Raw genomic sequence first — 27,248 nt, forward strand, 5'->3', positions numbered from 1 at the left:
AGTTACATCCGAACGAGCCGATTCGTCACAGTTACAACAGAACGAGCCGATTCGTCACAGTTGCATCAGAACGAGCCGATTCGTCACAGTTACATCAAAACGAGCCGATTCGTCACAGTTACATCAGAACGAGCCGATTCGTCACAGTTACAACAGAACGAGCCGATTCGTCACAGTTGCATCAGAAGTGACAGTTCAAAAGCCAGACGGTGTATAATCACGAATCAGCAGAGGCCGACTGACCTAATGTGTTCACCCCACCAGAAAACCAAAATGACAGCCATATTATTTCGTCTGGGAACAATGGTGGGTGTGGTCCATAAGCTGTCTGACCAATGGGTACACATTTAAAAAACGACCTCCATCAACAACAATAATAATATTAATAATCATATAAATCCCAACAATGACAACAACGTGAAGCCCTTGAAGAAAACGAGAAGTTTTGTCGAAAAGCCACATGTACAATGCTGAGGGAGTGGGATTTCTCACCATTTGGATAAACCTGTTAGTTTATTTATGGACATTTTGATTTTGAATGTTTCATTTACTCATCACATGTTTGTGTCTTCCTTACCAATCCCGCAGAACGAAGTTGTCGAACTTCCAAGCAATACTGCAGTTACTGCTGCTGATTCTTCTTCTTCTTCCCATGGGGACGTGCTCTCCACCACAGAACCACCACCACCTCCTCAAGCATCCCAAGCGGTCGAGGTGCCAGATTGTGTCGTTGATGTGGAACTCGAGAACAACAACACGTCAACAAAGAAACACAAATGTTTCAGAGGGTTAAGAAAATGGTTTAGTTCATTGAGGAGATCGACAAAACACCGGTACGATGTCTCAGAGGACGAGGAATCTCCAACCACCGACAAGGTCTTGAACTCACCTCCGATGTTTGGACTTGGCTCCACAGAGAGAGAAAATAAACAATGATATTATAATATTGACTATAGAGGGATGGTCGGTCCTGGGGTTTTCGGGAATGTGGAGATGACACAGGCTTGATGGGCCAAATGACCTCCTGCTGGGTCCAGGTTCCCCGTGTGTTTATGATTTTATTATTTTTTTAACCAGTGGAGGTTTGTTGGTGTTTCCAGCACCACATGTGTATGTGTGTATGTGTAGGTTCGGGGGTCACGGTTTATTTGAGGTTGAAGTCATTAGGGGTTGGTTATGGGGAAGCGGTAGCTCCTTGTATGATCGTCCAATTTGGATTTTTTTAGACCAAGGTACGATTATCAAGCCTTTCATGGATTTGGAAAAACCTTACACTTTGGAATTTGGATTCAAGATCACGTGTTGAACTCGTGAAAAAAAATCGGTTAAAGAAATCGAACGTTGTTGTCATGCTCGATCTTTTCAACCCTTTATGAATGAAAGAAATTGTTTTTAAATCGAGAAACCTTTTCTGTCGAGGACGACCATGAAATTGTGGAAATCCATGTCAACATTGAACAATCTTATCTAGGTGGTGGTCCAAGGTGTACCTTGTGTAGATCTTTCCCTCTTATTACCTCCACCACCTCCTCTCCAACTCCCTCATTTCTTCTCCACACTTCTCACACGTGTTGATCATTCCCTTTTCTTTATTTACCTGCTTCCCTTTGAAAAACTCTCAATTCACCTCTGCATGAAACACCTGAATGGGACACGTTTGGTCACGTATCACCAATTCTGAATATCGATGCTCGTGCGATTAATTTTTAATGTTTCTTCATAAGAAAAATAATATATTTCCACTGAAGTGTTCAACGACCAGGAGTGATTTGTTCATGTTGTGATTGCAGGTGAAATCGAACCCAACGGATGAAGAGGAGCACCTGGAGCGTCTCACCTGTCCTGTTTGCCTCACCATTGCAGTTGGGCCGCACAGGTTCCATCCTTGTGAGCACGTTTTCTGTGCGTCGTGCCTACAAGGACTGCACCGTCATAACAACCTGGTCCGCTGTGCGCTTTGTCGAACACTCATCACACAGGAGACGTTCTGCCGAGGTAACCATCAGGGATGGACGATTATCAATAACTGTTTAATATGTTCCTTATTTTTATCACGACAAGGCGGTGCCTCCCCCGTCGCTTTGCTGATGGGTTGAATCAGGAGACGGCATGTTGTATTTCACAAACATATTGCAGTTTATCTGCGAATGTCCATGAAGATGTAAAAAGAAGTGAAAAGCAAAAAAAAGTATCTTTTATAAGATTTAGTGGAAGTTCTTGTGTTGTTTGTGTCCTCCTTCCGTGTCCGTCACCCTTTACTCTAAAGGGTTCCGACCATCTTAGTGTTGGAACCGCACTTTTAAAGTTCCAAGTCCTGCTTCTTCTTCACTCACGGAAAGACGGGCTTTCAAAACAGACATTTTAATAATTAAACAGATACAAAATTGTGTTCCAAGGAAATACATTATTCGCTTTCCTACAGCGCAACTTTTATTATTCTTTGACAACAGGAACCATTTATAATGAAGTGACGGATGGACACACACACACACACACACACACACACACACACACACACACACACACACACACACACACACACACACACACACACACACACACACACACACACACACACACACACACACACACAATTAGAACACTGCATAACAGCATTGGGCGAACGGACTATTCAGTACACTTTTGTGAGGGTACCTCGTCATATTCGGACTATTCCCAGCGGTGTGTTTCAAATTAATGTTTCCCCAGTTCTTTGTTTTTCCCCAGTGGTTATTTACTATCATTTACTTGTACTTCACAAACACTTAGGTTTTGCCAAAAATCATATTGAGAGAACATTTGTGTCATGATACGCTGTCTCTTTCCTTCCTTTATTGATACCTGTTTCCCACTTCAGACCTCGACAGCGAAGCTCGAACAAGTTTCCCCGATGAGTACTTCGCTCAGTACCGCAATGTCTTGCAAGCGACACAGCAACTTGGAGGGGGATACACGCATGACCTTCATACGCGTGTCGCATATCGGTGCTATGTTCTCAAGGTAAGTCACCATGAGAAAGGAAAATGTTACAAATTTATTTTGGACAAGATATTTGATGTAGGAAGATGTTTGCTGATTGAGTTTACAATTTATTTGTTGAGGAAAGTAGAAAATCACACTGTGAGGTGTACATATTATTGGGGAGATAAATAAGCAAACACAGGACAGACAATGCTCATTATATAGATGAAACAAATTATTTGAGTTTGTCCCTGAGGTTCACCATGAGGATAGGATTTCAGGTATGCCAAGGAAGGTGAGTGGCTTTGGAGGCCAACTTTGAAATGTGGTTTGCCCAAGAGTTTTTGTGCTTTGTTCAGAATACACAGGTTGAACGGAAATGGTGTGCAGTCATATTATATTCGTGCACCTGTTGTCCAAAGGTGTGAATTGTTCTGTGAAGTCGTCTGGACAGAATGCAAAAGCTTAAATTGGTAAACAACTAAATGAAGGACCACAGCAGCGAGCTTCATGCTGTGGAACCACAAAATTTGTTGGGATTCCAAGAAACTCCTTCGGAACAGAATACCCAATCACAACTCCTGCAGCACATGAGGAAGAAGAAACGGTTAGCTGTCCTCACAAATCAGAACACCTAACCCCTTGGAATGGAATAGTCTGTGGTGTGCACGAGGTGGTTGCCCATTCCAGGTGTGCATTAAAGCCTAACAAAGCTTTCCACTGTGTACTTTTTGTGCGACATCGATTCCGTACATTTTAAACGACCGCAGAAGAACAATGCATCAAAGGAAACGGGTTTGAATGTTACAAAATGTTTTGCAGTCGCGTGTTAAACATTCGTTTTCCTCAACTCTTGCTGAGACCTCAGTTGGAGAGACATAAAAGTCAGTTCGATGATGGACATGAAGTCAAGTTTGGACAGGGACATGAGCAGGAAAATAAAACATTGCAAGTGTGGCCAATGAATGACCTGACATAGTGTTCCCAGCTACTTTAAAGGACTCTAAAGAAGGGAACCACTACATAGAAGTAGAGTGAGCCTTGCAGAGAAAAGGTGATGATAACCAGACAAAAGCCAAGACAGAAGATAATATTCAGGTATCTAACTGGTTTATAATGGGAAAAGGGAGAGACGTTTGCCTTGACTTCCTGCTAAGAGGTACCAATGATCCTTAGGGCATTGACCTCCACAAGGCTACAGCATCCAAAATGTGGAAGATGGTGTGGAAGAAAGGGAGAAGGGGGGGGGGGTAACCCACAGTGGAGATCCATACTCCTTTAGGCTGTGAATAAAGACCTTGCCCTTTGAGACTGATGACAGAAAACCATCGAACAGCCATATCAATTGTTACTCGGTGCTGAGACCACCGGATGAGGAAAGAACCGGATGTTCATTAAAATGCTCAAAAAATAATTCCTCAATCCTCGTCGATGCATTTTCTCCGAGATTCCATCTCACATATCCACTCTCATTTGTCTTTTCACCCACAGCGGGCTCTCACAAGACGGGGACCACAGGGAGCAAATGCTGGTGAATGCAAGGAAAATGTAACATCATTTTATCTTGCATGAGGTACGTTTTTACTCTTTTTTTTTTTTTGATTATTCTAAATTATATTGATCTTTTTTTCTTCACGATGTGACACGTGAGAATGAGTGTAAATGTTTCATGTCTGAGTATTTAAATAGCAAGCTGGAGCAATGGAAGGTATTTGTGAATTGTTATTATTACCCTTGCCAGAGGAAAGGATGTTGCATTTGGGTTTGTTTGTCTGTTTGTCCACAGAAAAAGTGCTGATGTAGGACAAAAATGTCATCTCGTAGTCGGAAAGAATACATGTTCTGTTGTTGTTATTATTATTATTATTATTGTTATTATTATTATTATTATTATTATTATTATTCAACCAGTCCGTCCATAAAGTATGTTCAATTAGAATGTGAGTACGTCTATAAAGTATGTACAATTTGAATGTGAGTATGTATATAAAGTTTTGTATAATTAAAATGTGAGTTTATTTTAAGTTTGTATAATTAAAATGTGAGTTTCTATAAAGTACGTTCATTTAAAATGTGAGTATGTATTTTAAGTTTGTATAATTAAAATGTGAGTTTCTATAAAGTATGTACATTTAAAATGTGAGTATGTATATAAAGTTTGTATAATTAAAATGTGAGTTTCTATAAAGTATGTACATTTAGAATGTGAGTATGTGTATAAAGTTTGTATAATTAAAATGTGAGTTTCTATAAAGTATGTACATTTAGAATGTGAGTATGTGTATAAAGTTTGTATCATTAAAATGTGAGTTTCTATAAAGTATGTACATTTAGAATGTGAGTATGTGTATAAAGTTTGTATCATTAAAATGTGAGTTTCTATAAAGTATGTACATTTAGAATGTGAGTATGTGTAGAAAGTATGTACAATAAAAATGTGAGTTTCTACAAAGTATGTACATTTAAAATGTGAGTATGTATATAAAGTTTGTATAATTAAAATGTGAGTTTCTATAAAGTATGTACATTTAGAATGTGAGTATGTGTATAAAGTTTGAATAATTAAAATGTGAGTTTCTATAAAGTATGTACATTTAGAATGTGAGTATGTGTGTAAAGTTTGTATCATTAAAATGTGAGTTTCTATAAAGTATGTACATTTAGAATGTGAGTATGTATATAAAGTTTGTATAATTAAAATGTGAGTTTCTATAAAGTATGTACATTTAGAATGTGAGTATGTGTATAAAGTTTGTATAATTAAAATGTGAGTTTCTATAAAGTATGTACATTTAGAATGTGAGTATGTGTATAAAGTTTGTATCATTAAAATGTGAGTTTCTATAAAGTATGTACATTTAGAATGTGAGTATGTGTAGAAAGTATGTACAATAAAAATGTGAGTTTCTACAAAGTATGTACATTTAAAATGTGAGTATGTATATAAAGTTTGTATAATTAAAATGTGAGTTTCTATAAAGTATGTACATTTAGAATGTGAGTATGTGTATAAAGTTTGAATAATTAAAATGTGAGTTTCTATAAAGTATGTACATTTAGAATGTGAGTATGTGTGTAAAGTTTGTATCATTAAAATGTGAGTTTCTATAAAGTATGTACATTTAGAATGTGAGTATGTATATAACGTTTGTACAATTAAAATGTGAGTTTCTATAAAGTATGTACATTTAGAATGTGAGTATGTGTATAAAGTATGTACAATTAAAATGTGAGTTTCTATAAAGTATGTACATTTAGAATGTGAGTACATCTCCAAAGTATTGTCACAGATGTCAACACTGGATAACTCCAAGAGGACGGCTTGTCTTGAGAGACCACGGACACCATCTGCAACCTTCAACTCTGGCCGGATCTTAAGGCTCCATGTCAGTTTACAATGCCGGTGAGTTAAGTGATGCAGAGGGGGAACCGTGCTTTTGACGACACGGCAGTTAATCAATTGGCTGAGTGAACTAACAGTGTCACACATGGTGTGGTCGACCATTACAATTGTGAACTCTGACCAGTCACCCCCTCCCCCCTCCTCGGGATGCCACTTGGGACCACTCCGAGAGGCTACGCGGACCCGCTTCTCACTCTTTCACCCTGAAGCCATTGGGCTGCAGACCAGTCTGCCGCATGACGAGTTGCTAAGCAACCACAGATGTCATCTGAGACGATCGATTTAAGCAGGCTCCTCGAGTCTAGATCCCGCATTGCCTTACCAGCCAATCGGTTCCCCCAGATAAGGCCTGTGCCTCTCCATGCCCCACTCCTCTCCAATCAGTGTGGCCGAGCGATACTGTCACTTGGAATGCTGACTAACGTCTAGCCCGAGCCACGAGCGTAATGAAACCATGGGGTAAAACACCAATCCTCTATTTGCACACTCGTGTCTCATCAATGGAGAGAGGCAATTGAGCAGGTGAGAAACAAATTGTTTCGTCAAATAAATACCACGTATTTGCTTGCAATTAAGTGTCACAAAAGAGTCTCTTTCCCCTGAAACATGTAAGCCCCTCAGATAATCACCTCATTGTGGAGACTGACATCGGTGTCTCATTCACGCCGGGAAATTAGATAAGTAAGGGTGATAGAGAGACACAGAAGGCAGGGCTTGTTGGCGACCCCTCATTCACCTGACACAAGCCTGTGGACTTACTCGGTCTCTATGAACAGGGGAGGGGGGCCAAGAAGAGAGTGTGATTGTGTAATGTGCCGCACAGGGAGAAATGCAGTGAATATCTTGTCATGCTTGGAGGAAATCGTGAAGGCGTATCAGTTCCCCTGCTTTGAACGAGTCGAGGGGAAGTCATTCAGGGCTTCTTTTTGCAATCCAAGTAAATTATTTTAATTGGGGAAAGCAAGAGAAAGATCGTGCAAATCAGTTTGTAATAGACGGTCTGTCCAGGGTGTGGAGCTCCGCAGCTTGTCAGCGCACCTTCCATGGCTCACACGTTTGCTTCCAGCAGATCCCATCTTCACAGACGCTCAGGTTCACCTGGCTTGCTCTTTGATGACTTCTCTGGCTCTTGAGATTCCTTGATCGCAACAAGGCTGTGAGCTCTGGAATGTTTGGACTTGTCAAGGTCTTGCTTGGGGCACCGTTTGGGAACAGGCAGCCCTCTTGCAGCCTCCTGGTTGAAGCCCCAATATTGCCAGGCAGCTGACATTGGCTGTGCTCCTGGATCTGTGTCGGAGTCGACGACAGACCCGCCCATCCGTGGTGCTTTGTTCAGATGCTTTCTCCCGTTGAAGAGGTTCGCACCCACTGGTCCGCACCACTTTATTCCGATGGCTGTTGGATTTGTAATGAAATGTGATTGTGATGTTATGTTGGTTTTGTGTTTTGATGCATCGTAAAGAGCTGCAGGGAAGGAGAGCAATTAACACAGACGGGTGGAGATAAGAAGGGATATAAGAATAGAAAATATTGAGTAAAGAGTTACAATGGGAATTCAAACCTGATCCACAAACACAATGTATTTCCCTGTCCACTGATACGAGGCGAGAGGTAATCTATCAAAACAAAATACGACTGAAACATCTCAACGCCAGAGTTCCTGCATGTGTTGGATGTAACTCCCCAGGATATCGCAAAACCACAACAGTGATGGATATTTCTCTCCCTCAACTGCTGCACCATGTAAACAGGTCCTCAGAGACATGAAGATTGTTCGTTTGAATTGCTCGTGGCAGGGGTTTAAGTCTTATCGATACAATGGAGGAACTTGAAGCTGTCTCGGATACAGTGATTAGGAGGGTGTACATTAGTTGTTCCTGAGACATAGTTTCATGATGGGAGAAATTGTCGGATGGCACAGGACTACAAGGCAACTCTCGGTATAATAGGGAAAAGAATGGAGGAGTACGTTGACATTGTTTCGATTGGTGATTGGTTGATTGTATACATGTGGAGTTATTGTTATGTCCATGAGAGCATCTTGTCTGAAAGTTGAGTGTACTGTCCAGTGTTCGTTCATACCTCTCCACCCATCAAAACAAAATAAGTAAAATAAAAGTGACACCTTGACGTGCTGATGTGTGCCACTGTTCCAGTATTAATCCGAAGACTGCTTCACATGCTCCTGCTATGTTGTTGAACAAATGGGCTTGCAGATTCAATTGATGATGTGTTGAGAAAGTGCAGGCATGATGGACAAAATGGCCTCCTGCATTTCCTCCAATATCTTCCTCCCTGTCTTTCCCACAAAATTCCATCCTTGTTCTTCTTTGCCACAGAATTCCATCCATCTCTGTCAGTTGACCTTTGATATCAGAGCCTGTGTCAAACCAGGTAACAATTGAGACCAGAAAAATGTGTACTTGCGATGCTCACAGGTAAGTGCTTGAAGGGGAAGCTACGGGGGCTGGGCTTGAGAGAGTGAGAGATGTGGTTGTGTGTGTGTATAAAATGCTGAACATGTGTGTATGTTTATCGTTGATTGTTATCTCCATTATTAGGGTTTCAGAAGGTGGAACAGAGTCCTCCCAGGACTCGAGGTATCCACCTTCGTTTTGATGAAGGATCGTGATTCATGGTCGAAATTGTTAAGTTGTGTTGGAGTTTTGTTCTGAGGGCTCTTTTCAGGATAGTCTCGGAACCTTGGAAAGCCTGCTACTATAGTTCATTTGTGGTAATTTTCCCAGGGATGGTTTGTAGGATCTCCATGAAGTTCTTATTTATCATTCCCATTGCTCCAATTACGACTGGTTCTGAAGCCTCAATTAACAATGCCTGCTTTTCCTTTTTGTATCTGAGTACAATGTCCGGTTACAGTGCTTTATTTTCTATGTTCACGCTGGATCGAACCATCAGGTCACACGTGAGTATCCTTGTTTTCAATGATTGCTGTTGGTTCACATTTCCATGAGTTTTGTGGAACTGGGATATTGAAATTTTTGCACATGTGCCAGTGGATTACTCTACATATTGTGTGTGTACAGCTGTTGTGACATGTTTTTTTTAAATATATATCCCAATCGGAGGTTGCGTGTGTGCGTGCCTGCGTACACAGGTGATACGTTTAGTGATTATGGAGATGCCAACTGCCTTGGAAACTGGGAGCCTCAAAAAGCTGTCTTTCTGGAAAAAGATTCTTTGGAAGAAGGGTATGATCTTGCGTGCTTTTTGCTCGTACTGGAAGCACCTGCTCCCCAAAGGAGTGGCCGGGGGGGGGGGGGGGGTTATGTTATTATCCTTATTCAAACATGCAATTCAAAATACCTCACTGAACTGGAAAATGTGGGGACTTGTAATACCCTCTCCCACCTGGAGCGGGCTCCACTTGGGAGATTCCCGGAACTCTTGGACAAAAACCTTTGCAAAGACATGGGTTTTATGTACCCTTGTCGAGTCGTTTAAGAGGGAGCTCATACATTATGCATCCCCCCCCAATGGACACACACACACGCACACGCACACACACACCTGTGGCAAGCTGTATTCTGACTGAGTGAACTTACATGTGCAATTCTGATTGCATTGTAAAAAAGCGCACCACCACGTTTCTTTTCCCTTGATATTCATCATAGAATGAGGCTCATGTATTGAATAACATGCCTTGCATATTGATCAGAGCAACAAATATTGATGATTGTACAAATATCCAATAAGACAATTGATCAAACACTGACATCCCAATTTATTGGAGTGATTACATTTGGAGGCAACAATATTTCATTATTTCAAAGGCCCTCCTCGACACACATTCCCCCTCCTTCCCCTCGCCCTGTCTCCCCATCCCTCCCCCCCAACTCTGCCCCCTACCTCCCTCTCACTCCACCACCCTCTCTCCTATACCCCTCCCAGCATCCTGCCCGATGCAATGCAATCCCAACACCAGAGGCCTGAAGCCTAAGGACTGTTGTCGGTGGAATCGGGCAAGCTGTCCAACCAATGGGTGGAAAGGAGCATTACACAAGGGCAGATGAACGAACAAGTATATTATGTTTATTTATTTTTTGTATACCTTGTCGAGGCTCATATGAGAGCTCACACAATGCACAGCAAGGGGGCATGAGACAAGAGGGGCGGGAGTGGGAAGGACAAATCAGTGGGGAACAGAGACATTAGGAGATCTGTAGAAGGGAGAGGAATGGGGCGGGGAACACTTGGAATGGGTTACATAGTTAATTCATCGATTTATTGTGCAGTGCATTCACAAAGTTCTTTGAAAGGGATCCTCACAGTTGTCAAGAGACGAGCTGATATTTTTTATTTTTCAATGTCAAAGTGAATCGATAAAAGAGCTTGGTCTCGGCGTGAGTCCGTCCGTCCGTCCGTCCTTCTGTCCCGCCGTGTGACTAAATGTCTATGATTTCTGGACTATTGGAATGTGCATTTTGACTGTTGAGATCCCTGAGACCCTAAGACCCTGAAGAGCCAAAAGTATCCAGCGATTCGTAGCTTTGATGATCAAGCATTCGATATAATATGAGTGAGGAAAGTGAAAAACAAACTTAAAAAAAACTATCATGAACCCTTTGAACCCGAGCGACCGTTTTAACAGTCTCTATTGAAACCTCCAAATACCCAAGCGGACTTTTACCGGCCGCTATTCCAACCTCCACAAACGTGAGCGGCCAGATTTTTCTCCAGGAATCCCAGGATGGAGGAGCCGAAAGTCGAACAAGCTCAGTGGTCAAAGGTTTCAGGAATCGTTACGTCCTGTGCCAAGTCGAGAAATTATTGAGCAGGACAAAAAAATTTGTGATGTAAGACCCATGCAAGGTGACCAAGGATGAGTCTTGATGAAGACTAATTTAATCACGCCATTAATTATCTCAAAAAGGGGTGTTTAAATTAATTCATGCACTCCCTTGGAGTTCCCTTTGTACACATGCAAAGTTTCAGACTGCTCGGTTTCATGATTTTGGAGTTCTGGAGGACAAACACACACACACACACACACACACACACACACACACACACACACACACACACACACACACACACACACACACACACACACACACACACACACACACACACACACACACACACACACACACACACACACACACCCGATCCTTTTCCCTGCCACCCCAAACCCTATCCCTCTCCCTGCCAAACCTCCTCCTGCTCACCCACCCTCTCCCTCTGTTAAGGACTGACAAATTGTTTTTGAACAAGAAACTGCTTCCCCATTGTGTAGCATGTACGAATCAGTTTAGGAGTGAGCCGACCAGAGTGGTGCAAAGGTCGCTGCATGTGTGAGCACGCATCCAAGGAGGCACGTCATTGCCAGGTACAGAGCATGGGTTTTATACAGAATCCGGAAGTTTAAAATAAAATTTTGCTGTTTCGGCATGTTTTATCGTCCTTCTCTTCCCCTCCCCTCATGCCATGTCGTTTCCTCGCTCACACCGGCCCACTCACAAGCACTGATACATGACGTGACCTGATGCTACACCGTAATCTCTCCCCCTTCCTCCTAACCCTCTCCCTTCCCTCCTCTCTCTCTTCCCCCCCCCACTCCACACTCCTTTATTTTGCAGGAAGATGGCTCCAACTCGAGAATGTACGAGAAGCAAACACAGCAGCAATAGCTTCATTCTGCCCTCCAGTACCTTTTCTTTTCGTGTTTACTTCAGTTGGGTGTCCGTGGAATCTGGTGCAGGAGGACACAGTTCAAGCCTATGAAACCTTTGTCGCTCCTGTGTGAAGTGGGGCCATCGCCGTAAAATACAAAACACACAGGAAATGGCGCTCTGTGTTGAGGCGCGGCGGTGATGGTCATGTATAACCCTCGACCAGTCAAAGATCCCCGGGGGGTTAAATATCACCGTAAGGTCAGCTTTCGTCTTATCGAAGCGACAGGTCTTATTTTCTTTCTTATTTATTCAATCTCTCTCTCTCTCTCTCTCTCTCTCTCTCTCTCTCTCTCTCTCTCTCTCTCTCTCTCTCTCTCTCTCTCTCTCCCTCTCTCTCTCTCTCTCTCTCTCTCTCTCTCTCTCTGTGAAGCAATTAATAAAAGTGCACAAAGTATAACTAAAATGAACAACTGTGGCCTGGTCTGCTCTCAAAGCATTTCAAAATGTCCAATTGACTTGAAGAGAAATCCTTTGTTTAATTTTCTTGGGCTTAAACATTTCAAACATTTATGCACAATAATCGGAGCACCAATGAAAAGGCAATGAAAAGTGTTGTCACCTCAGCGAGTGAATTGAAACCGACTCGAGATAATGTCAAACATGCTGGGATGGACGCGGATATGAGGAAAGTATACTCATCTGGGGATGGATGCAGATATATTGATCTGGAGCCAACCACAGTCTTGTTGCTTTATGTTTAAAAATGCCTTCTGTTTATCCTTAATCGTGCTCCTTGCCTCCATTTTAACCACTACCATGGTTTTGTTGTTGTTTCATACACAGCTTGTGGCATCATGTTTTGGAAGCACGACTGCACCGCTGATGCAGTGCCCCTGTTACCAGTAAGTTTCTGCTCATTTTGACAACCTCGGAAGGATGACAGGCTGAGTCAACCCACTGAAAGTTATTTCAACAGTACAACAAGGGCTCAAACTCGAGACCCAAAGATTTTAAACCTGTCACCTTCACAGTTCAGCCAACACCAGGCTTACCCTGGTCACTTTCTGTGTCGAGCTTTACACTTCACTGGAATATCATAATCTGACAAACCAGACATATTCTGCTTAACAGAAACTTTCCTCCTTCAAGATATCTCTGACTCTTTAATTTCTCTCCTTGGTTACTCCCTCCTCCGGTATGATAAACCTGAGCCTCATCCTGGTGGCAGAGTTGCTCTTTATCAACAACTCTTTTCCTCACTCTCCAGACACTGCCCTCAATCCACGAAACTCCCAGGAACACCTCTGACACCGGCCTCCCTCCACTCCCACATCCTGTTTATATGCGTGTTGTACCGTCCACCAAACAGTGATGACTCCATTTACATCTTGCTCGCTGAAAACATGGACCAACTTCAATCCACTAATCCATCTCTCTTCCTCTTATGTAGTGACTTAAATTGCCATCATGCCAGTTGCCTGAGTGTGGGTACATATCTCACCTACCATGGCACTTCAGCAAAGGACTTCTGCAACTCATTGGGACCGACACAATCTGTCAACTTCTCAACCCAGTTAACAGCCAACGGGACTCGATCTCTTCTGGATTTGATTTTGACCAATTGACCAGAAAATATCTGCTGTTATTCTCCTGCTCCAATCAATTCATCTGATCATTGCTTGTTCGAGTGGTCATCTCTCTGACCGTTGTTAGAGAACCATCTCAGCACCGATGAGTCTGGCATTGCACTCAGGCTCACGGACAGGGACTTCAAGCATCCATCAAACTTCGAAACTGGTCTCCCATTTCTACTCTCTCCGACATCATCTCATCCTGGGATTTCTTTCAAACAAATTTGCTTTGTCATGCACAGATTTATCCCATCTCTTCTTCAGTTATCATACTCTTCCTCCCACCCATGGCACACTGAAGCTTGTGGCGAGGCAACTGTCCTAAAACAACTCACTTTCGCCTCTTGAAAGGCATGCAAATCAGCAAACATGAAGGCTCTTAATGAAGGCCCTTTCATTCAAGTTTTTTGGTCTCACTATCTTCCATGATCTCTCCAGGGAAAGCCACATCTCCAAGCTGGCCTCAAAAGTCACCAACTGGGAATCCTCCGTCGTGCAAAGTTCTTCCTTGACACACCTGAGCTCCGAACCACATACAAAGCTTTCATCCACAGCCTGATGGAGTACTGCTCTCCCCTCTGGGCTGATGCTCATGCCTCACACCGTAGGCAGGTCGGTGGTCTTTGTCTTCTACCGTCTTCTCTCCAGCCTCTCCCCCCCCCCTACTCTGTCTGAGATCTGTACCCCCCATATTTCCCCAGGGTGCTCAAAGTCCGCCAGCAACCCTCTTCTGGTAAAACTACCAAAATCAAGAATCGCTACTCTCCTTCATTCTTTCATTCCTCTTTTTCCCTACCTTTGGTGCAAACTCCCACACTCTCTTCAATCCCACCCTTCCCTCCATGTCTTCAAAACAACTATTCACCACCATCTCTTGTCTTCTTCCATCCAAAACCATGATCTTTCTACCCCAGTTAATCCACCCCAAACCACCTCCTTCAAATTCCCTGCTTTCCTTCCTGAAAAGTCCCTATCGTGTACAACTTGTTTACCCCGCGTACCCCACCCCATCCCTCTCCCTTCCACAGATCTCCTGATGTTTCTGTTCCCCACTTTTTTGTGCTTCCCTCTCCCACCCCCTCTTGTCTCCTGCTCCCTTTGTTACTCAAGTTTTCATTATTTTTGGAAGCAGAAGTGTTAGGATGCTGTTAATTTTAATGTAATACCTTTGTGTGTTTTTGTGGGATAGTGTTTCAACAGGTTGAAGGTATTCCATTGGGTGGGAATTACAGCCCCCTACCAGCAGACATTTTTCTTATTTTTCTGTGAATTTTCATTTCTGCACAAACAGATGATGGAGCAAAAATTAGGATTGGCGAAAAAATTATCTCATACATGTCGTGATATCGATGATATTTGTGCGGTTAACTGTAATTTTTTTTGATCGGCAGCTTCACAAGATTTATCCAGATAACCTGATTGCAAACAGGAGTGGTTTTGATTGTGCAGTTGCTGCATATCTGGATGTGTTGGTTAGAGTTGGACAGAATGGTTTCAGTACAAGTGTATATCATAAAGTTAATGGTTTCAGTTTCCCTGTCGTCTGGTCCACCTATCCAGGTAGCAATTTCCCAATTAAAATGGGTTACAATGTCTTTTCATCTCAGCTGCCAATATTTGTAAGAATTTGTTCAGTGAAGGATTATTTTGTGGAAAGTGCTGAGAAGGTTTTTGCCATCATGTTAAACAGAGGATATTTGGCTGATTGTTTGATCAGGTCTTGTGAGAAAGTCTTCAGACTCCATCGTCACCTTTTATTTAAGTTTGGTTGGTTTTTATGTCAACAAGTTCTGATTGCATTTGATACAATAATGAATTAATTATTTTATTGGAGTAAATTCCTTCATATTGTTGCGGTTCTGCAAAACCGCATGACTCTAAGGCAATGGCACCCAACATACAGTGATCCCCAGGCAGTTATTTTGTTAGTCTTCGTGCAGTCAGATCTTCCCCTCATGTCCAGTGGGTTAACGGGACGAAGGGCATTGTGTGGGTCTAATAGCTACGTCTAATAACTATATCTGTATCTCCTATTCCAATTTCCATTTCAACCCTTTCTTTTATTCATGATACAAATCAAATCAAGCAAGCAAGCACATACACTCCACGCAGCCACCTGTGAAAGAATCACAAGAAGAACAAAGATGCTGCCTGGCGCACGCATGGTGTCCCCTTTCATTCAAATCTCCGCGTCAATTTACAACGGCATCTCACCTTGCTCAACCTTCGCTCACCAAAAACTCATCACCTCGACCACACACATCTCACGCACACTGGAAAAATCATCCCGCGTCTTCTCGCACCTCCGAATCCATACAATTCGCCACCAAACAAAGGCGTGCTGCACTGCCCAAGCTACTCGGACTGCGTGATGCGGAGACAAGCCAAGCACGTCAACAGCACCAACCGCATCTCACCTTCGATGCCCCGAATGGGCACGTGGGACTGAAACGACCCTCGTCCTGTCGCCAGAATTCATCAGGACGGGCGGCGAGGGATGGGGGTCGCCGGCGAGGGACGGGCTGCGGTCCAGGAGTTTGGTGCAGGGCTCCAGGCTGAGTGGCGCTGGATGTGCGAATGTGACCTCTTCCGGCCCCAGGAGTCTGGCAGGGCGTGTCTCGAACTGCCGTGGCCGAATAGGAAAGTGCGATTCGGGTCATGGCGTGTCGCTTCGGGTCGTTACCCCACCCTTTGACCAGGGCTCATAAAAGGCGGATCGCGAAGCCGTCCGCCCTCTTTTTTCACCTGCCTGCCTCACCCTCTTCTTCGCCTGTTTGCCTTGCCCTCTCCTTTGCTTCTCTGCTCCACCCTCTCTTCACTGCTCCTCATATGCCGTTGCTACATCTACACTCGAAGTTGGTGTGCGACAGATGTTCTTCTGGGACCAGTGTGGAGCACACGTTTCCACGAGCCCCGGCAAAGTGACTCGGCAGGAGATTACGCGCCGACTCTTGAGGTGGGAACGCTCAAGCGGAGTGCCCCATGGAGGCTGGGCCGTCTTAAGGCATGGGCACACTGGGCAGTGGCCCAGGGGCCCCACGATTCCAGGGGCCCATGCTGCCATATTGTTCATGAGAGATCTCTTGGCAGAGTGGATAATTACTTGACCTCTCGCTGGAAAGGCCTGGGATTCAAATCCCTTTTCAAATTATATTTATAATATCAATAATTTGTGCTAAACTATCTGACAAATGTTATTTCTTATAATGTTGTTAATCTGCACAATATTGCATTGTGTATGCAATAATGTTGTATTGTTATGTCATTGCAGATTAACAATATTATAAGAAATATCATTTGATTAATCCTCGCTTTACAGCATATTTTTCATGTTTAAACATTGATTTTGTTGAAGTACCAATAAATGTATAGGCTTAATTTTATTGACCATTTTCATTTTTATTCCCATGGGTGGGTGGGTGGAGGCTCCAGTGCATTGCTTAGTCCAGGGCCTACAATGCTGTGAAGACGGCCCTGCACGGAGATACACGCTACACTCACAGACCTATGCATGACTAGGTGAGGAATATTTTGCCTCACGCATCTTCTCTCCTCTCTTTCTTTCCACCCCTCCATCTCATCCCCTTTGGATGCACAAATCAGCATCCATTACAGATTCGCAATCACAGTTTCCGATGGCACGACACTGCACCGCCCATATTGCACCACACCACACCTCCTACTCCCACACCTTAGATATCAGTATTTCTTCCTCCAACCTCCCCCAAAGCGTTCTGGGTTGCGTTGGTCAGCTGACGGCGCCAGGTATTGCGAGGCTGTTAGTCCTCATCTGCTCTCTTTCCTTCTGGTTATCTAATCGTGTGTGTGTGTGTGTGTGTGTGTGTGTGTGTGTGTGTGTGTGTGTATGTGTGTGTGTGTGTGAGATGGCACATGTTGTCGAAGTTTTAATGGGATAATTCTGCTCTGTGTATGCTTTTGTAAATTGCTTGCCTTTTGTCGCACCCCACAAATTCCTTGCTATCCCTGCTGTACGTAATAATATACCCATTTACTGTGCCACAGATCTTTTCTCGCATGCTTCTACAGAAATTTTCCCAGCTCGTTTTCATCTTTTCCTTCATTGGCCCAGCATGGTCCATATCCGAGCCAAGCCGGGACGTTATCCCCCAACGATCTGTTTTCCAGCCGATACGTCCTTGGGGAGTTACGCAAAATTGCGTCTGATCCGGTCAGGTGATCCGATTTGAACAGGGCATGCCGAGGGTGTGTCCCCCGGTAATTAGATCACGTGACCATTAGGTAACCGACATTCATAAGACGCAGGACCCGAAGTCACGTGGTCGAGTTATTGGCGTTCACGGTCGATTAATTAGCGACCCGCCAGGTCACAGAGTTATTCGTGTGCGATGGCCTGCGATTCCGAAGAGTCTTGTGGGAACCCGAGGGAGCTTCCCCCCCCTCGTGGTCTTCTCACCCCCTACCCCGGGTCCGCAACAATATTATTGGTTAAACATAATATATATATATATATATATATATATATATATATACACACCTAAATAGATTTTTTTGATACGAGTACGTGCCCATAAAAAAATATTCAAAGCGCGAGCAACAAACAACAACCACGCAGGCTGTTTCTTCGCTCTCGAGTGCCCGTACGTGCGTGGCCCGGAAGTTCGAATATTATTAGCAGTTACGATTATTCACAATTTAGTTTTAATACCCAATTATTCAATTAGCGACAACGTATTTTACCTTTTCGCAATGTCGTGGCAAGGAAAAACAAAAAGAGAAAAGAGAAAATAATTTACTTCCTGGCTCGGAGCATACCAGCACTCTGATGTTACCGAAATTTATACACCGTGTAATGTGAAAACAATCATAACTTGGGGCATTGTGTTTATCTGCAAATGCGCATAAGAAATCGAGAATTTATGAGAATACACGAAGTCATCATGATCCGGAAGTCCGTACATTGTAACCCGTAATGGATCCGGAAGTCCGTACGTTGTAACCCGTAATGGATCCGGAAGTCCGTACGTTGTAATCCGTAATGGCGAACGCGGCTGAGCTTCCCTTCCCCATCGGCCATGCCCACGCAACAACGTGTCTTCTCATTGGTTTGGTAAATAAATGGCCATAACTTGGGAAGCACTTGTCCGATTAAAATCAAACCTTGAAAAGGCACATCCTCAGCTCCCCAGCAATATACCTGGCAAGTTTCAATTAGATCGGACCAGCGGTTGTCGAGAAACAGCGGTCACAGACACACACACACACACAGACACACACGCACACACAGAGATTGCCAGAATGATATATATATATATATATATATATATATATATATATATATATATATATATATATATATATATATTAAATAAAGGAGGTGTTTAGATAAGAAACAAGGACAAATGTGTCCAAGAGCCGCGTCCGAAAGGTTTTGTCTTCACGAGGAGAAGAAGAAGAAGAAGAAGAAGAAGAACAACAACAACAACAACGCGGAGCTCTCTTCGAGCCAGCGTTTGCAACGCGACGTGGCTAAAAATAAATATACATGGAAATCAGGATTGAATGGTAGTGTGTACCAGGTGCGGTGGGACGCAAGAAGCACGCGGGCCACCATCTACTCCGCTTTATTGCGCGACCAGAAGCACAGTCTTACCACCCCTAGCGGGCGAGGCATGATATACGAAAACCCAATCACGTGACACAGCACACTCCTCCCCCTGTAAAATGACCCGTCACATAACGAACGGATAATCACAACATGACCATCGGAAACCCATCAACACTCATAATCCTCCAAGTACCGCGGCCGCACCCTGACCCGCCTCGGACGGGCAGCGCCACCAGACAGTCCAGGCTCAGATGCCTCCCGGCTCGGTCGAGGTGACACCCTCGCCGGACTCGCACTTTCCGCAACACCAGCTACCCCCGACTGTCCAGCCTGCTCGACGTCCCCGGGTAGGACGGCATCAGGCGAAGACCCCCTCGGCGCCGGCCCAGCCAGTCCCGGCGATACAACGTCAGATGCCGGCGAGACGAGGGGGTGACGCTGAACACCGATCATGCATCTGGTCCACGTGCCGCTTCCACACATCCCCACCATCAGTCCGCACCATGCAATTCGCCGGCCCTAGCACCACAGAGACCACCGCCGGCACCCATTTGGAACTGTGGAAATAATCGCGTACCATCACCCGCTGCCTCACCTCGAAGCTGCGCAGCTGCGTCGCACGCGACATTGCCCCACTCCCCGACCCTCCAGGTCGCAGCAAATCCAGCCTGGACCGCAAAGCCCGTCCATAGAGACGAATGGCAGGCGAATCACCCGTGACAGGATGAACTGCGTTCCTGTAATGGAGCAAAAAGACATCGACTACCGCCTGCACAGGTGCAACACCCCCCCTGCGCAAAGCCCGCTTCAACATCTTGACAAACGACTCAGCTTGGCCATTCGTCTCAGGATGATACGGTGCGGACCTTAGATGTCGAATACCATTCAGGCGCATAAACTCATCAAATACACCCGCGATGAACTGCGGACCATTATATCAGAGACCAGGATCTCCGGCAACCCTTTATTAGCAAAGATCGTCCGCAGCTTCTCTACTGTAATGTTTGCTGAAGTATGCTGCATTACCACAACCTCCGGCCATTTAGAGAATGCATCAATCACAATCAAAAACATCTTGCCATTAACCGGTCCTGCAAAATCTACATGGACCCTCTGCCAAGCTCGGTCTGGCACAGGCCAGAGACCCGAAGCTCGACGCGGGTTATCAGCATCTGTCTGGCACGTGGCGCAACGCTTAACCAACTGCTCAATGTCTTTGTCCAACCCCGGCCGCCACAACAGGCTACGAGCAAGACTCTTGGTCTTCACGATGCCCAGGTGACTGACATGCAGTTCTTCCAAACACCGCTGCCTGAACCTCGGTGGAATCACGGTCCTCATTCCCCACATTATGCACCGTTGGACAAACGACAGCTCCGCTGCGCGTGACGTGAAAGGTTGAAATGCCGGTGTCGAAGGCAGATCGCTCCAATTCCCTGTAGAAATCGCCTGGACGACACGGGCAAGCACCGGATCACGAGCCGACTCCACCGCAACCTGCCTGGCCGTGACCGGCCCACTTTGGACCTGGTCCAACGCGAACACATCGACCCGGTCGCCCAACTCAGATGCAGCTGGACCCTCCGCACACGGCAAACATGAGAGCCCGTCGCAGTTAGCGTGCTTCGGAACTGAATATCATAATCGTAAGCACCCAGAAACAGACACCACCGCTGTATTCGCGTGGCTGCTACCACCGGCACCCCGCGTTCGGGTCTCAGGATGAATTGAAGCGGTTTGTGATCCGTCTGTAAAGTGAAATGCCGCCCCAGCAGATATTGATGAAACCTCCGCACCCCCCAGACGAGGCTGAGAGCCTCCCGCTCAATCTGGGCATATCCGCGCTCTGCTGTGGACAGGGTCCGGGATGCAAAACAAACAGGCCGCTCGGAACCATCGTCCATCCTGTGGGAGAGCACTGCCCCGATGCCATATGCAGAGCTGTCGCATGCCAATAGGATCGGACGCGCAGGCTCGTAGTGCACGAGGACCGTATCCTCTGTGAGCAGCCGCTTGACGTGTGCAGGCCCCCAAACCCAGCACTCGTCCTTCTTGAGCAACCGCGTCAACGGCGCAAGTTGTGAGCTGAGCCCGCGCACGAACCTTTGGAAATACTGGGCCACGCCAATGAACGAGCGCAGCTACGTCTTGTCGCGAGGCGGTGGCATGCGCTGAATCGCCTCCACCTTCCGCGGACCTTTCAACAGCCCCTCCGGCGTGATGATGTGCCCGAGGTATTCCAAGCGCTGCTTGAAGAACGCGCACTTGTCCCTGTTTAAGCGCAGGCCGCACGCTTCTAGCTTCGTCAGCACTCGGGCAATGTTCGCCAGATGCTCGTCCACCGTTTTTCCCGCAACGAGTACATCGTCCAGGTAGGTCTGAGCGGGCAGGCCAATGCAAACCTGATCCATAGCTTTCTGCCACAAAGCTGGGGCCAAAGCAATCCCAAAACAGAGTCGGGTATATCGATAGAGTCCTTGACACGTGTTGATTGTTAAAAGCTCGCTACTCCTGGGATCCATCGGCAGGTGAAAATACGCATCACGCAGGTCTAGCTTCGTGAAGTATCGACTCCCCGCCAATCGTGCATATATTTCATCGATTGACGGCAATGGATATTGCTCCACGCTGAGCCCCGGGTTAACTGTGGATTTGAAGCCCCCGCACAATCGGACGTCCCCATTCCGTTTCAGCACCGTGACAACGGGGTGGCCCAATCCGAGCATGACACCCGTTCGATCACTCCACAGGCCTCTAGCCTATCCAGTTCACTCTTGACCTTGTCCCGCAGGGCATACGGCACCGGACGCAGTTTACAAAACCGAGGAACCACCCCCTCCTTCAAGAAGAGTTTCGCCTCCATGCCCTTGAGTTTTCCAAGGTCGTCTCTCAACAACCCTTGATGTCTTTGAAGAATCTCCTCCAACTGATCCTCCCACTGGCTCGGCACGGGTTGCACAAGGTGAACTGCGACCCAGTCTAGCCTGATGCGGGTCATCCAATCTCGGCCGAGAAGAGACGGCCTCCTCCCCCGTACGACGTACACCCGAAGCGTGGCGACCTGGCCTTGGTAACGCACAGACACGTCTGCCATCCCGACTGGCGTTATCTTCTCGCGGGTGTACGTGAACAGCGCGAGGTTTGACCTGATAAGCTTCAAGCCGTTGAGTCTACGCGCGGTCTGTTCGCCGATTAGCGACACCGCTGCTCCCGTATCGACCTGGAACGTGATCGGCGTTTCGTTCACTTCGACTTCCACCGTCATAAGGCGCGCCGTCGTCGGGCCAACTGAACACAGGCTCAACAACGGCCGCTGGTTCCGCCCCGAGTCGCGTCGCACATCGCCGTCCACGACTTTAACGGTGGCCGACGCCCCACGGCACACACGCGCCAAATGACCCACCTTGTGACAATTCAAACACACGTTGCCTTTATACGGGCATGCACGGCGCAGGTGTCGACCTCCACATCCCAAGCATGTCCGCGGGGTCACCCCGCCGCACGCGTGGCCGCGCGGCGACGTCCGACCCGCATCGAAGGTCGTGCGCGCGTCCCGGGGTGCTCGCGACCCCGCGTGGCCGGTGGTGGCTCGAACATCCCCGCGAGTCTGCTCAACCGCCATGTGTGCTTTCATTTTCTCCACAATGTCCCGAAACGCCAGCCCGTCATCCCGGGGCCTGTTCGGTGCCACTAAATCACCCAGGAGCCGATAATGCTCCGGCGAAAGCGAAGCGAGCAAGATCGACTTCTGCTTGCTCTCGTCGACCACATCGTTCGCGTGGAAATAGCACTCCAATTGCTCCGAAAACAATTCGAAGTCGTCCCCGTCGAAAACGGGCAAAAGTCCGTCTGCACCCATCCTCGTCAGCCAACTAGTGTGTACCAGGTGCGGTGGGACGCAAGAAGCACGCGGGCCACCATCTACTCCGCTTTATTGCGCGACCAGAAGCACAGTCTTACCACCCCTTGCGGGCGAGGCATGATATACGAAAACCCAATCACGTGACACAGCACAAATGGAAGATAGAGATATAAAAAAGACCTAGCTACAAGACCCACGTAACGCACTTCATCCCGTTAACCCACAAGACATGAGGGGAAGATCTGACTTCACGATGACGAATGAAATAACTGCCTGGGGATGACTGCATGTTGGGTGCCATCGCCTTCGAGGCATGCGGTTTTGCAGAACCGTAACAGTTCATACATATATATATATATATATATATATATATATATATATATATATATATATATATATATATATATATATACATATATATATAGGGTCAAAAGGGAGGCTTTGACGCAGCAATGTCTTCCATTTCTCAAAGTCGCAGTATTCGCTCGCTTGCGCTCACTCATATTTCTCCTTTTAAAACTGGGACACATGACTTCTTCATCGCCCTCCCTTTTGATACTAATCCCCCTGCTGGGGGTTGGGCTTCGCCCCCTTTCATATTGTTACGAATTCTGGCCCGCCTGACGTGAGAGCAATTGCTTAACTCCAACCGCGTGGCCCACCGGACGGACAATTCAGTCGTGACCCTCCTGGAACTACCGCCAGGAGCCAGTCACGGGTGGGGGTTTTACCTCACCACAACCCAGTCCGCATTCTACCCATACAAGCAATGTACAAGCACTTATTCAGGTTTACTTAAAAGACTGGCGCCACACACACATTTACACAAAAAGCAAATAAAAGCCACCCTCATAGGCAAGGGGGCAGACAGGTCCGTGGACCAAATGTACGTGGGACCTGGGTGAGCGGCCAGGTCCACGAGACCGAAGGGGTCTTAACCGCACCCTCGTGGCGCGATGGCGAGCGAGCCGCCATGGCGGAGTCGCCTTGTGCTCGCGTCTTTATAGACCGGGGGAGGAGCGTGTATGTCAATTCACGGATCAAAACGCGCTTGGAGGCGGGGCCACGCCACTCGATGTTCAGCCATTGGTTGGTGCAAAAAGGGGGCATGAGCCTCTCTTGATCCGAATTTCCTCCTAAAAGGAATCTACATGCATCGCGCTTGAGGGTGGGGCCACACCACCGACGCTCTCCCATTGGACGGAGGAAAAGGGGGCATGAACCTCCCCTGATCCGATTTCCTCTCCCGTAAAGGCATCCATTTGTACTCACGGCTCGACGCGTTCGGCAACAATCACCGAACGGGCCCTGGACAGCACGACGTTCGGTGTTGACAGGTGGTGTGGTTGATGGTTGTGGAAGGAGAAAGGCGAAGGTGGTGGGGGGTTTGCTGTGGTGGTTTGGTTGTTGGTGGGTGTCGTTTGAGAATGTGGGTTAGGCGAGGCTTGCGGGGTGGGGTTGTGGATGTGAAGGTAGTGGCGGTTTGATGTAGTTGTTGGGGGTGCGTTGTTGGTGGTGCCGATTTGGTTGTTGGGGGATGATTGGTCCAAAATAATGATAGATAAAGAAAAATGGCTAACTCAAAGCGTCGCAGCCCGGATGAATCACACATATTCCCTCTAAAAAACATGTGTGGACAAATTACACATGAACATCGATATATCTAACCTGAGGACCTTTCTGGTGTATTGCAAATTTCCACTGCCGCAACACTATGATCATTTCTTTCCTCAAATTGAGTAGTCGTATCAAGATACTATAAATATTTGTTTTATTTTCAGGAATAACTTAATTTATTCATCAATTAAAAATAATGCAGCGGAAGCCCGTTAAAAGCCCAACCCCATTTTTTATTTATACTTTCCTTTCAGCCCATTAGGTAATGTATTTATTCCAACACTCATTAAATATATAAATGTATATCTATATATTGTTGTGGTTGACGAAATTCACAAACCACCATTCAGGTCCCTTAGGTGAGATATCTCTGAAAGTATATGTGTAGTTAGGCCCAAACCCGTTGTCTAGAGGGAATAAATGTCATTCACTCGGGCTGCGACTCTTCAGGATAGCCGTTTTTCTTTTACTATCTTTATTTTGGACCAGCCGCCATTATTACCACCACCAACCACGTCTCAACAGCCATCACACAACAACCACCAACCACAACGCCGCTTCACAACAACAACCACCAACCACAACGCCGCTTCACAACAACAACCACCAACCACAACGCCGCTTCACCACAACCGCCACGACCTTTACCGTCACAACTCGCCACCATCGCATCCACACCATCTCGCGCCACTCGTGGGCACCGATACTGGACTCGTGCAGGGCGCGCACCGAGCAGCGTATTCAAAAACATCACGGACTTTCCGCAGAAAACGGATCAAAAACGACTCACGCCCACTTTTGTTCCGTCCAATCGGAGAGCGTAGGCGATTTGGCCCCGCCTCCAGGGCGTTGGAGTGAGGTCGCGATATGCAAATTCATGGATCAAAAAGCATTCACGCCCACTTTTCCTCGGTCCAATGGGGAGCCAGTTAGAGGTGAAGGGTCGGAGGCAAAGGGTCAAGGGTGAAAGAGCGAAGCCACGGGGCTTATATAAACGGCTGCGTTCGTCAGTAAAGACAGTTGTGCGGAGTTCAAGAGAGTCGTCGGTGGAGCTGGAAAGAAGTGGGAGAAGTCAAGAGTGAAGAGTTGGGACGAGCCAAGAGAGGAGACGGAGAGGGCGAGTAGACGGAGCTGTGGAGAGGTGACGGCGGCGAAGGCGGACGAGGGGGTGCTCGCGTCGGTGCCGGGAGCTGCAGAGGGAGAGGCCAGCAACGCGACCGAGGTCGAGGAGGAGACGCTCGCCGCGGGACCCGAGACAGGGTGATATCCTCCTTCCCCCGAGCATCAGCAACCCCCTCCTGTTTCCCCCCGCGCTGAGATAGTGCGACAAAGGGGGCCCCTTTCCCACCCCCTACCAGACACTGTCCGCGAGGCCCGCGGAGTTGATGCGCCACCGCCGCTCTGCGTCACATCATCAGACGGGTAGGCCCGACACGGTCTCGGCCCCAGGCCCGTCTACCCCCTCATCCTGGAGGGTGGTTCTTTTCTTTTGCTTTGGGAATATGTGTTGTCGGCGCCGTCTGTGAAGTAAAATTGTATAAGTGTTGCCGTGTGCTCGGTAGTCGGATAGATCTGCATTGTTGCATTTGCTTTTTGTGTAATATTGCATTGTCTTCTTCTTTTACATGTGCTTTTGGTGGAATTGTATATGTGTGCTTTCCGTTCATCGCGAAATAAATGTGCTTATTGTTGAACTGTTTTCCCGCTTCGCTTCGTCTTTTCTTTCATTGAATCTCCATCTTGCTTCACGTAAAGGGTTGGTCGTGGGCTAAAACGCCCGATAATTAATCGAACCGTCGAGGCCGACGAATAACACCGCTCGGTTATCCCGATAGTACGGAACGGGTCGCTTAAAGTGGCCCGTGTCCGAAGTCGACCTGCGGCGAGGTGCGATCGCCCGGTCTACCCTCCGTGTGGGTACTTAGGTAGGTCTAATTTGGCGAGCAACCCTATCCCACGCGGGGGCCGATTGGCACGATCGCGGTGAGACCGAAAGGTCCACCCGTGACTAGTTCCCGGCGTTAGTCCGAGAGGGTCACGACTGGATTGTCCGTCCGGTGGGCGACGTGCCGCGATTCGAGTTACGTGGCCGTCCGCACGCTGGCGGGCGTAAATCCGCAACACTGGTGTCAGGTCGTGCGATATAAACTCATCGCCCTCCTCACGGCACTGGTAACGGAGAACGGGAAAACGGGCTCTCCTGTCTCCAATTAAATTCACGGGAATCGGTCCAGGGGTGAGAGGAGCGACCCCCGATTCCCTCCAAATTACGAGCGAGCGAAATTAACCCTTTAAGAGAAGCAAGATGGCGTCTCAAGGCGAGCGGGAGCCGGGGGTATTAGAAATGGATGTAGAATGTGTAGAATCCATGGCTCAGGATGAAATCCCCGTGCAGGAAATGTTGGTTGTACAGGAAAACGAACTCGCCCAACTGAACCCAGAGCCCCAAATGGGTGCAGCAGCGGCCGCGGTGTATGACACCTCCCTCCCCCTCTCCACCAAAACCCTTCCCCAACCCCTGCCGAAACGGCTCACCCAAGCGCACCCGACATGG

The 27,248-nt window shown here is 46.8% G+C and overlaps 1 long non-coding RNA gene across 1 annotated transcript; it reads left to right on the forward strand.

Annotated features, from left to right (window-relative positions):
- Positions 1-2,871: 2,871 nt before the first annotated feature.
- Positions 2,872-9,074, forward strand: LOC147007335 (uncharacterized). The gene is made up of 4 exons (XR_015054249.1): positions 2,872-3,000; positions 4,453-4,534; positions 6,252-6,364; positions 8,704-9,074. It is a non-coding gene; the product is annotated as an uncharacterized LOC147007335 (long non-coding RNA).
- Positions 9,075-27,248: the final 18,174 nt, after the last annotated feature.

Source organism: Eptatretus burgeri, unplaced genomic scaffold (assembly GCF_056783735.1).
Source record: "Eptatretus burgeri isolate ZD-2024b unplaced genomic scaffold, Ebu_testis_v1 Ebu_testis_scaffold_297, whole genome shotgun sequence".
NCBI classification, from domain to species: Eukaryota; Metazoa; Chordata; class Myxini; order Myxiniformes; family Myxinidae; genus Eptatretus; species Eptatretus burgeri.